Raw genomic sequence first — 10,772 nt, forward strand, 5'->3', positions numbered from 1 at the left:
CTGGTATCATATTTCATAAAGGTTTTGTGCCAATTTATTACTTAATTCTCACAAAACTCTGAGAGGTAAATTTTATTGCTGTCTCATTTTAAAGATGAAGGAACTATGGCTCAAAAAAACTGAAGTGCCCCGTCTATGTTACCTGGCTAATGGCCAACATAGTCTTCCTTACCCATGCCAGGCTACACCTTGCCTAAATTGCTGAAGAAGCATCCCAGATTCTTCAGGGTAAAATAGGTACTAGGGAGAAGGACATGTCGCCCTTTTGTATGGAAATGAGCATCCTTCAAAGCCCAGTTCAAATGACAACCCCTTTCCCAAGGGACTTTTCCCTCCCTACCCACCCTATTGGAAGTAACACAACCACAGCTTTCTTCTGGAAGCCACACCCCTATACTAGAAAGGGGCCCTTGCCAATCCTGGAATGTCACTACTGAGATCATTTAGTCCAGGGATTACAAACAGGGAGCACACACCAGTGAGGCTCCCTGCTTCCATGCCAATGGCAGACATAACAAATCAATCACCATCTAGCCGCTGTCTCCCATGCTGAGTCCATCTGAGATCATCTCACCCTCAACTGCCACGCTGGCTTTGTCTCTGTTCCTTGTGCATGCCAAGTTCCATCCCACCTTGTGATGCACACATTGGCTGCAGCCAGATTTCCTCATGACTGAGTTGTTCTTGTCCTCTCAAGTCTTAGCTCAAATATCACCTCCTGCTGATCCCCACAAATCTAAGGTAGCATCACCTTTCCTGATTTGTCTTCTGTTATGATCATTTTTAAATTTAATTTATTTAGCTGTCTGTTTTTATGGTTGTTGTATCCTGAGAACTGAGCCTCTTCTAAGTTGTTCACCTATTCCCCAGTGCCTGGAAGAGTCCCTGGCACTCAGCAGCTGCTCAATTAGTAGTTGCTGAATGAGTGAGTCAATCAAGATGCAATTTTCTGCTGAGTTCAGGTATGACCTGAAAAGCCTTCCCATCACAGTGTTACAGCCATTCACTACCAGGAATCAGAAGTAAAATGTGGGATAAAATCTTTTTGCCATGCCTAACTTCCTTAACTCCACATTTTACAGATGGGAAAACGGAGGCCCAGAATAAGAGACATGCCTTTCCCAAAACTACAGAATGAAGGAGGGACGGAGCTAGGACTGACACCAGCTCCTCCCACACCCCCATCCTTCCTGCTCCTCCCCAGCACGGGGAAGCTCCTGAAGAGCTGTCGTAATGGCTCAGTCACAAAGCAGAGGATCCTAGCCTCCGAGCTCCGGAGCTTGCCTGTGAATTACGCACCTAATTACCAGCTGCCTTTTTTTTTTTTCTATTCTGTGGGTAAAAGTCTGATCACATAGAAGATTCTCTCTGTGTTTCCGTGGATACCAAGCAATCTAATTTCAAACTCCCTTGCAAATGGCAAGTGAGTGAACTTAATTTTAATAAAAACAAGGAAAATCATACGTGTGAGCTTAATAAAATCTAATTTGGGCAATTTAGAGCTCAGAAAATAAAGCCTTTATGTAAAAACTAGCAATTAGCTTTATGAAACAATACAGTGAACCTTGGCATAGGGGAGAGTTGGGAGCTGGAGGACTCTGAGGATAAGGAAATGTGGCAATAAGATAAGAAAGCTAAAAGGGCAGGGAGCCTGGTTCCTGGGGTCAGAGGGTTCAAGTTCAAGTACACAAGCGACCACTTCTGAGATCTGTGACCTTGGGAGAGTCGCTTTTCCTCTCTAGACCCTATTGTCTAAACCCTAGTGTCCTTGTTTATAAAATGAGGTTAATAAAACCTCCTTGACCTAGTAAAATGGTTGTACAGACAATAAGAAAACAAATAGACAAGAGCTTTGTAAAAGTGTCCAGCAAGTATTATCTCATCATTTGTCCCATTTAACATTCTTCCCAGCAAAGAGAGAAGAGAAGGCGAGTGGAGACTATCACCTGGATCGGGGATGTAGGATGGAGTGGTGTTACTGGAGAGGGGTCCTGATCCAGACCCCAACAGAGGGTTCTTGGACCTCTCACAAGAAAAAATCTGGGGCAAGTTTAAAAAGTAAAGTGAAAGCAAGTTTAAAAAACGTAAAGGAATAAAAGAATGGCTACTCCATAGGCAGAGCAGCGGTGTGGGCTGTTCGACTGATTATACTCATCATTATTTCTTGATTATACGCTAAATAAGGGGTGGATTATTCATGAGTTTTCCAGGAAAGGTGTGGGCGATTCCCGGATCTGAGGGTTCTCCCCCTTTTAGACCATATAGGGCAACTTCCTGACATTGCCATGGCATTTGTAAACTGTCATGGCACTGGTGGGAGTGTCTTTTAGCATGCTAATACATTATAATTAGTGTATAATGAGGAGTGAGGATGACCATAGGTCACTTTCATCGCCATCTTCGTTTTGGTGGGTTTTGCCAGCTTCTTTACCTCAACCTATTTTATCAGCAAGGTCTTGTGACCTGTATCTTCTGCTGACCTTCTATCTCATCTTGTGACTAAGAATGCCTAACCTCCTAGGAATGCAGCCCAGGAGGTCTCAGCCTTATTTTACCCAGTCCCTGTTCAAGATGGAGTTGCTCTGGTTCAAATGTCTCTGACAGTGGGGGTAGAGGGCAGGTATGCAACCTTCCACGTTCACCTTGCATTTAGATGTCACAGACCTATAGCACACTGCCAGAGCTGACTCCTAGCAGTGGTTTACAGGACCCAGAAGCAAATCTCCAAGTCAGAGTGAGCCTGAAGGAAGACCTGAGGCTCTTGACATGTAATCGCTACAGCCCAGCACATCTGCACCGCTAACAGGTCCCCTTTACATAGAGATCTCCACAGGCAGGTTGTATTATTCCCATTCTACAGAGGAGGAAAATGAACCATTGGGAGGTGCAGCAGCTAAACTCAGGTCACACAACTAGTTGACTCAGCCAAGACTCAAGCCAGGTTTCCTGACTCCATCCTCCAGCCCGCTTACCAGCACCTCCCATGGTTACAAAAGCAAGTGACTGTGAGACTGAGAACCTGCTATATCTGTTGTGTCCCTTCTTCCCCAAGGGCATGTGCAGCTTCTATCAGAACTGCTGCTAGGAGCCACATCCGCAAAGAGCGTGGTCTTCATCACACATCACTCCAGAAGCAGTGGCTTTTCCACTCCAGGCAGAAAGCAATTTTTTCCTAGTGCCTTCCCAGAAGCAAAGTGGGTAATTAATTGCACTGAATAACACATTAAATGTACTAATAATTGGGTAGTCACAGCAAAATGATTACTTTGAAGAAATATTACCAATTCCCTGTTGTACTTAACATTTCTCCTTATTTATCATTACCATTTTAATCAATAATAGTCACAATACTAATAAATCCGTCTTAATTTTAATTGTTTTCAATTTGATGTACCAGTACTTGAGTATTCTGAGCATACTTCATTATTTATAATAATTTAAGATCACTTAAAGGCAAATTACGTAGTTTGTACTTTCAAGTAGGTAGGTAATTATGACAAAGTTTCTCTAGATTCAACATTTCCATGCACTGAGTAGTGTGAGGTGTCAGGTGTCTTCTCCTTTTCTGTTAGGCTCAGGGGTCAGGGATAGAGAGGATAAAGGAAGATTCTCAAAGCCTCCACTTGAATTAGCATATTCTGGCCTTTTACAGAGGCTTGGGTCCCTGAAAGTATGATTAATAGCTCAATGGCTTTGCCTTTACTTATGTCGTCTAGCCATAAATGCAGTATTCATCCATTCATTTACCAATGCCCAGGGCCAAATACTGCACTAACACCAGAGACAGGGAGATAGAGCGAGAAACTTAGAAAGTATGAGAAAGGCTGGCTGTAGTCAACAGCCAGAAAAGGTAAATAACATGTAACTGAAGGAATCGAGGAGTACTTCTGGGAGGCAGAGGCATTTTCCTTGGTCTGGAAGGGTGGGTAACATTTGTTAGGGAAGTAAGGGAGGGAATGGACTCCAGCTTTGGCAGAAAGTCAGTTAGGAGGCTCTGGCAGAATGTGGGCTTTTCAAGGCAACAGTGGAGATAATGAGAGAGAAAGTTCAGAAGGAAGAACCACAGCCTGTGTAAAATTGACCCTCGGATGTGGCTTAGAGTGGATGATTGTGAGTTAGTGATGCCAGATTGGAGAAAGAGGGAAGCCGGGAGGAAGAAGCCAGGTGGAAGAGAAAAGATGGGTTTCTTAGCAAATCACTAAGTTCTGAGGGCCATAGAGTAGCCAGGGGAGAAATCTAGCAGGTAAAGTGGAGAAGCTGGCTAAAGCCCAGAGGAGTAGACAGCACTGGAGAGAGGGTCTGGAAACCCTCTGGTAGAGAGTCCCATGGAAGAGAAGGGTGATAGTCACAGCTCCAACCTCTGTGGCCTTCACTTCACAGGTATGTACTAAACTGGCCACAGCCTCACAGTCTTCAAGCCCCCTTGGAGGGCCCAGCCAAGAAAATTTCTTCTCCCTTTCTCTGTCCAGGGCCAGCATAAAGGGCACATCTTTTTGAATCAAATTGTACTGAATTGAAATTGCACAACTGTGTTGTCAATGGCCCTGTTTAGCGAGGACATACTGCTGCCTGAAGGGGAGGGTGCAGGGGTTAACAAGACTCAGAGAAGTCATGCTGATAATGTGGAGATTAACAGCAATGGATGGGTCTATGTCTCCACTCTGCATGGCTGGGGTATCAAGGTCCTGGAACCAGCAATTATTTGCTAGGGTGTTGCAACTGGTGCTAATGATTTCTAGAAACCTAGAAGTTATAGGAGAGGAATTTAATGGGAAAGAGGCTCCACCTCCTGGTAATACTCAAAACCAACATTTCTTCAGCACTTTACAGTTTATAAGCTTCTGTCAGCTTTTAAAATCTCATTTAACTGTCTATCTTGATCTGGCTGGTGGTTAGCAGCTGCACATGTATGTAAAAAAATCATTGAGCTTATAGTTAAGATTCATGCCCTTGAGTCTATGTTAGTTATACTGCCATTTAAATTGTGTAAATAAATACATGGATAAATAAATAACCTCTCATTTAATTCTGCTAACCATCCTATGAAGTTAGCAACTTTGTTATCCACAAGTGAAGAAACCTGAAGCTGAATGATTAACCCTGGATCCTGGGCTGATGAGTGAAATGACTAAGAAGTCAGAATGGGCTGGCACGGATTCCTCTGGTGCAATTTGAATAACAGGGATTATAACATCAACAGGGCTTGGAAGGACTGAAGAGGGACCAATCATGGAGCCAAAGGGCCCTTTGAGGTCTTTGGGGATGAGATCTGCCGTCTCCACCTGGCCCTTCCTTTCCCTGGGACACAGGTTTGACTTGGGAAGATATCTTTCTAAGTGAACATTTTCGATTAAACCACAACTCAGGGACAGGGAAAGTTCCAGGAGTCTGCATCTCAGGAATCCTCCAAGTTGTTCCCCATCAGTCCCTCAAAGCCCCCTTGGAAATTTGCTCAAAATGAATAATACAAAGTAAAACCATCCTGGCATTGTCAACAGGTTAGACATATACCTTCTTGTTCTTTCAAAAAGGAGCTGCTAACAAGCACCAGAATCTACCTGGCCCTTGGACCTCTGGAAGGGAATAGGAAGCCTGTCCTCCTTTCCACCTGAGGGAAACAGACTCCTAAAACAAACTAACAAAACGAAGACAATAGCATGTGACAAGTAGAAGAATGTGCAAAGTGGGAATCCCAAGCAGAATGTAACCAGCTCAGCTGGGAGTGTCCAAGGAAGGCTTCACACTTAAGGGGTGTGACTCGATTTATGCTTCTAAGCATAAACAAAAGTTTGGTGAGCGGAAAAGAGGAATATGTATTCCAGGCACCAGGAACAGCATAAGCAAACACCCAGAGGCAAAAGCATTTCAGATGAGGTTAGGGAGAAATCATGAGTAGTCAGAAGGGCCCAGGAATCTGGTTCCTTTCTTTACATATGAGAACTCCATTAAGGATACCCTTGTACCTCACCGATTAGACAAGAGTTGGAGTAGAAGTGCCTCTGGTCTCAGTGGACCTTTACAAAGCTTTGCAATTCAGATGTGGCAGGCTTCTGTTCTTGTCCTTATGTCCATGAACTCTAAAGGACTCAGAAATTCTTAAGTTCAATACCACAAAATGCTAACGATTTAGCTTTCTCTTGGCGAATCCAGTTTGCATCCTCCCCATATTCCTCTGCTTAGCAAAGCTCATCCTTAGGAATCTGACCTCTTCCAGGTCTCCAGCCCATTCTCAACTTAAAAGGAGGCAGAGTTTGGATATAGTATTTTCCCTGTGCCAAATAACATAGTAAATTCATGCCTGACATATTTGTGTGCAACACGCATTTGAAGAATCTTCCAGAATCATGTTCTGGAAATAAGAGACTGCCAATAGCCAGGCCCTGATTTGCCACACCCTGAAGTGGAGCTTTCTAGTAGAGTCATTCATGCAGTTTCTGGTCCTACCTTTGATATTCGGGAAGTTTTTCTCTGGTACCTGAGAAAATTAAACCACTCCATTTCTCTCCAAGTTTCCAGCATCAAGATGGGATTGAATCTCTGTCAGGTATCAGCTTTCAATGTGATGAATGGGCTCTTCGTTTCTGCCTTCACGTCTGGTAGGTCCAGATCCCCAACTGGGATCACTGATCCACATGGGGAAATGGCATTTGACAGACCCACAGCTTCCTGGAGCCACTGGGGATCAGGTTGCAGACAGGGCTCGGGACAGGAAAAAAAAATTAACATCTTTTTGCTCAATCTAGATGTCATTTGAAACAATACTCTTCAAGCTCTCTACTCTGGGGATTTATTAAGTTATCAGCAAGCAACTCTGAAATAAACCACACTCACGGCTTTATGTTCTTTCCCTGCCCCACCCCAACCCAGACTTCTCCCCCACTTAACCTAATACATTCCAGGTAGGAAACAGGGAGGACAGGATGATCAGAGTTTGAACTCTGACGATCAGAGTTCAAATCTCCTCTCAACCAAGTTTATTATTATGTGGTTTCAGGCAAAACTCTCTGAAGAGCCTGTTTTCTCACCTGCAAAATGAATGTGAAAGCACTTCCCAGGGGTTGATTGATTTATTCATGTATTATTCCTCTAATTCACTGTATGCTTCTGTGCCAGACCCAGTTCTAGAGGCTGGGAGTACAGAGATGACTCTCACCTGTCCCTACTCTCTGGCGGTCAGATGAGAGAATGAATGCCCCCATGGCTTTGTAAATCACACGACACCACGCATCTTAATTATCAGTCCTACTACAGTGGTCTAACACTCAAAATGCTTGTAATAGGAAATCACAACAATGATTAAGAGTGAAGGCTTTGGCACGAGACCTGGGTCACTTACTAGCCGTGTGACTAGCATAAAATCCTCAAGCTCTCTAGCCTTGGTTTTTTCATCTACAAAATGGGAACAATAACAGTTCTTTCTTCAGAGGGCGGTTTGAAGGAGCACATGGAATAACACACCTGAAATCATTTAGAGAACTGGCTGGCACTTATAAGTGCTCGACAACTGTTAGCTATCATTGTCATACTCATTCTCATTAGGATGATAATGATGTTCATTATTTTAAGAGCAGACAATCGAGCACAGCAGTCCAAAACCACTTTCCTCGCCCCCGGAAGGAGATGAGAGTGAAGGAGCTGGTGCATTGACGCGCTCCTGGGGTGCCACGTGGTGACATGGGTTTCTCCTGTTTATCCCTCGAGGCTTCCTTTCAGCGTCTTCCTCCCCAGCAGCTGCTCTGTCAACAGTCCATATGCTGCCTCGGCTACAGAGCAGCTTTCAACAGGGGGCTGCCAACCCTGTAGGAGAACTTTGAAGACAAGTTCAGGGGCACGCGTGCTGGGGCGGCAGTCACCCCGCCCCCGCGAGCCTTGGGCCCTCCCCTCCCTCCCGGCCTCCCCGCACCCCTTCTGGTGGCGGAAGTGGAAGGGAGGGGGGCGCAGGCAGCCGGGCCTGGTTCCGGAGAGGGTGTGCGCGTGGCAAGGAGGCCAGCTGGAGGAACAGGAGGGGACAGATGCCATGGGGGCCCGGATTTGTTCCTGCAGGAAGAGTGCAAGGAGCTAATTGTTTAATTACCCAGGAGCGGCTTCTCCGTGGCCCTGCCACGCCGTGTGGAAAGAACTCCAGTTTGTGCATGTCAAACAGTCGGTGGGCGGCTCTGGGAAGGAAAGGGAACGCGGTCCTGAGCCTGGATTTCTTCCAGCCTTGTGCTGCAGAGTCACTTCTAGCTCTGGACCCCGAAGCCTTACAAATACTGCTTTGAAAAATTCAAGCCTAGGCGCTACATCCCTTCAGCTTAGCTGGCTGTTGGAGAAAATTATACCCGGTGCTTTTCTCTCCCCCCACATCACCCTCAACATAAACACATACACACACCCCTTATACCCTGCCATTGGTCATTTCCTAGTTTCCAATCCATTCTTTAAAATATGGAAGTCCTTGGGTCCTGGCTTGGTTCTTTCCTACGCGGGTTCCCAGCATTTTCCTACTGTCAGGACTTTGCTATGCTGGGCACGCCATCTATGTGCCCTTTTTATGCAGCCCTTTGTAACCAGGGCCTTCTGCATCATCCTTCAGGAGGCAGTTTTGCACCCTGTACTCCCAGCTATTTGGGAGGCTGAGGAGGGAGGATCACTTGAGTTTAAGGCTGCAGTGAGCTGTGATTGTGCCTCTGCGCTCCAGCCTGGGCGACAGAGTGAGGCCCCATCTCTAAATTAAAAGGAAAAAATCCACCTTTCCTTAGGCTGTCATTATATATAATATGATATGTACATACATATTATGTTTCCTGTCTTTAATTTCAGACTATTTCGTATGAAAAGAAAAGTAATTGGCCTCTGTGCAGCACCTTCTTTTGTACAAGAGACTTCCACTCACACTCTTCCATCTCTACCTCCTAAGTGACAACCTTGTGAAGTGGGCAGCGTCCACTTCACAATGCAATCTGGTGGTAGATAGAGTATTTACAAATCACTCCAACATGCTGTGTACCTTGGGGTACCCCTTGAAACATGGGAGACTAGACCTTATTTAGCCCTTGCAGACACATTTCTCAAGTCCTAGCAGTTGGCCACTGCTGGGATCACCCTTTCCAGGCTCCTACCACCCCTTCAGAGAATTCTGGCCTCATAATCTCCCACCCAATACATGTGAGTGTAACAGTAGGAACTGCATGGGTTGTCTGTAAAAAAGGTACAGTTACCATGTGTTTAACCACATCTGTATGTGCTTATTTTTTTCTCACATAACAATTCTAGATTGCCACCTCATAGTTGCAAGATAACCGCTCACTTCTAGCTGCACACTCACATTCTCTAAGGAAAGGGGGAAAAAAGTAAGCAACAAGATGGAAGAGGCAGCCACCCTATCAGGAAAGCAACGTCCCCAAAATAACCAGCAGGTTTCCAGTTATATCTCTCTGACCAGAACGTGTCATATGGCTACCCTCAGCTGCAAGGGAATCTGGGAAATGTAGTTGTTTAGTTGGGCATCTTGTCAACCCAAACAACATCAGTGTTCTATAAATAAAAAGAAAAGGGAGAAGGACACAAATGTGTGGTCATCTGAAGGTGTGCCTTCTTCACAAGAGAATAGGCTCTAGGAGGTCAAGGAACATATCTGTTTATGCTCATGATTTGTGTCCCAGAGCCAAGCCCAGTGCCTGGCACACAGTGGGTGCTCCATAATATGTTTGAAATGGGGGAATGAGCCTGGGCAACATGGGGAAACCCCATCTCTACTAAAAATACAAAAATCAGCCAGGCGTGATGGTGCATGCCTGTAGTCTTAGCTACTCAGGAGACTGTGGCAGGAGGATCACTTAAGCCCTGGAGGTCGAAGCTGCAGTAAGCTGTGATTGAGCCCCTGCATTCCAGCCTTGGTGACAAAGCAAGGCCCTGTCTCAAAAGAAAATAAAATAATAAATGGGGAATGAATGAATCAATGAAATGACTACTAAAGTCATCATTAAGGTATTTTAATCTCTAAACGGGCTTAAATCTCAGGCCCCTAAAACCCTTCCACACATCTGGTGTTTGCCAAAGTTAAAACGCTTCCGACACTCCAGCTTCTTCCCATGTCCTCTGTGTTCTCTGTGTGTCACTTGGATAACCCCTAACATCCATTATCAGGTCACAATAAATCAAATCCGCAGCATTTCATTCTGGGTTACCTAGAATATAGCTCTCATATTCATAAATTAATAGCCAATTGTGGAGCATGAGATAAATAATCCCCAGCATCAATACATATCATCCATAATTACAAAGACAGGATCAGGTGTATCCATGCATAATACTTGGCTGGAATTCCCATTTTTAATGCAGGTATTTATTGCCACATACATATCATTTTGAGGAAAGGGTAGTTTTATACCTTTTGATAGAAAAGACACCTACATAGATAAAGCCCTTTCATAAAATGCTGTAAATCTGATAAACAAATAAAAGCATAAAATTTAGCCAGAAGTTTTCTCTTGGATGATGGGTTTTAAAATACTTACAGTGTGTTTTTAAATGACAGAAAAAAATAGGACGCCCCAATCAGATCTGGAAACCCTCAAAAAGAGATCGCATTTTAGGTGAACTGTTTATAGAAAAAGCTGGCTTTCATTAACTTAAACCTCCAGGAATTGGTTCTGTGGGATCTGGGAGGCAAAGATAGTCCCAGGCCATTCCAGAAGAGGTCAGGGGGTTTGATGACCTCTTCTTTCTCTAATAGACAGCAATGTCTCAGTGTGAGAGCTGGGGGTACAGGGTCAGAGCTGGGGGTTTTC

General features: G+C 44.7%; 1 pseudogene; it reads right to left on the reverse strand.

Moving 5' to 3' along the window:
- LOC108513244 (keratin, type II cytoskeletal 8 pseudogene) overlaps positions 1 to 7,199 on the reverse strand; it is a 10,151-nt pseudogene extending 2,952 nt beyond the window's left edge.
- Between the last annotated feature and the right edge of the window lie 3,573 nt (positions 7,200 to 10,772).

This window comes from Rhinopithecus bieti, unplaced genomic scaffold, assembly GCF_001698545.2.
Source record: "Rhinopithecus bieti isolate Rb0 unplaced genomic scaffold, ASM169854v2 scaffold_32229, whole genome shotgun sequence".
NCBI lineage: Eukaryota > Metazoa > Chordata > Mammalia > Primates > Cercopithecidae > Rhinopithecus > Rhinopithecus bieti.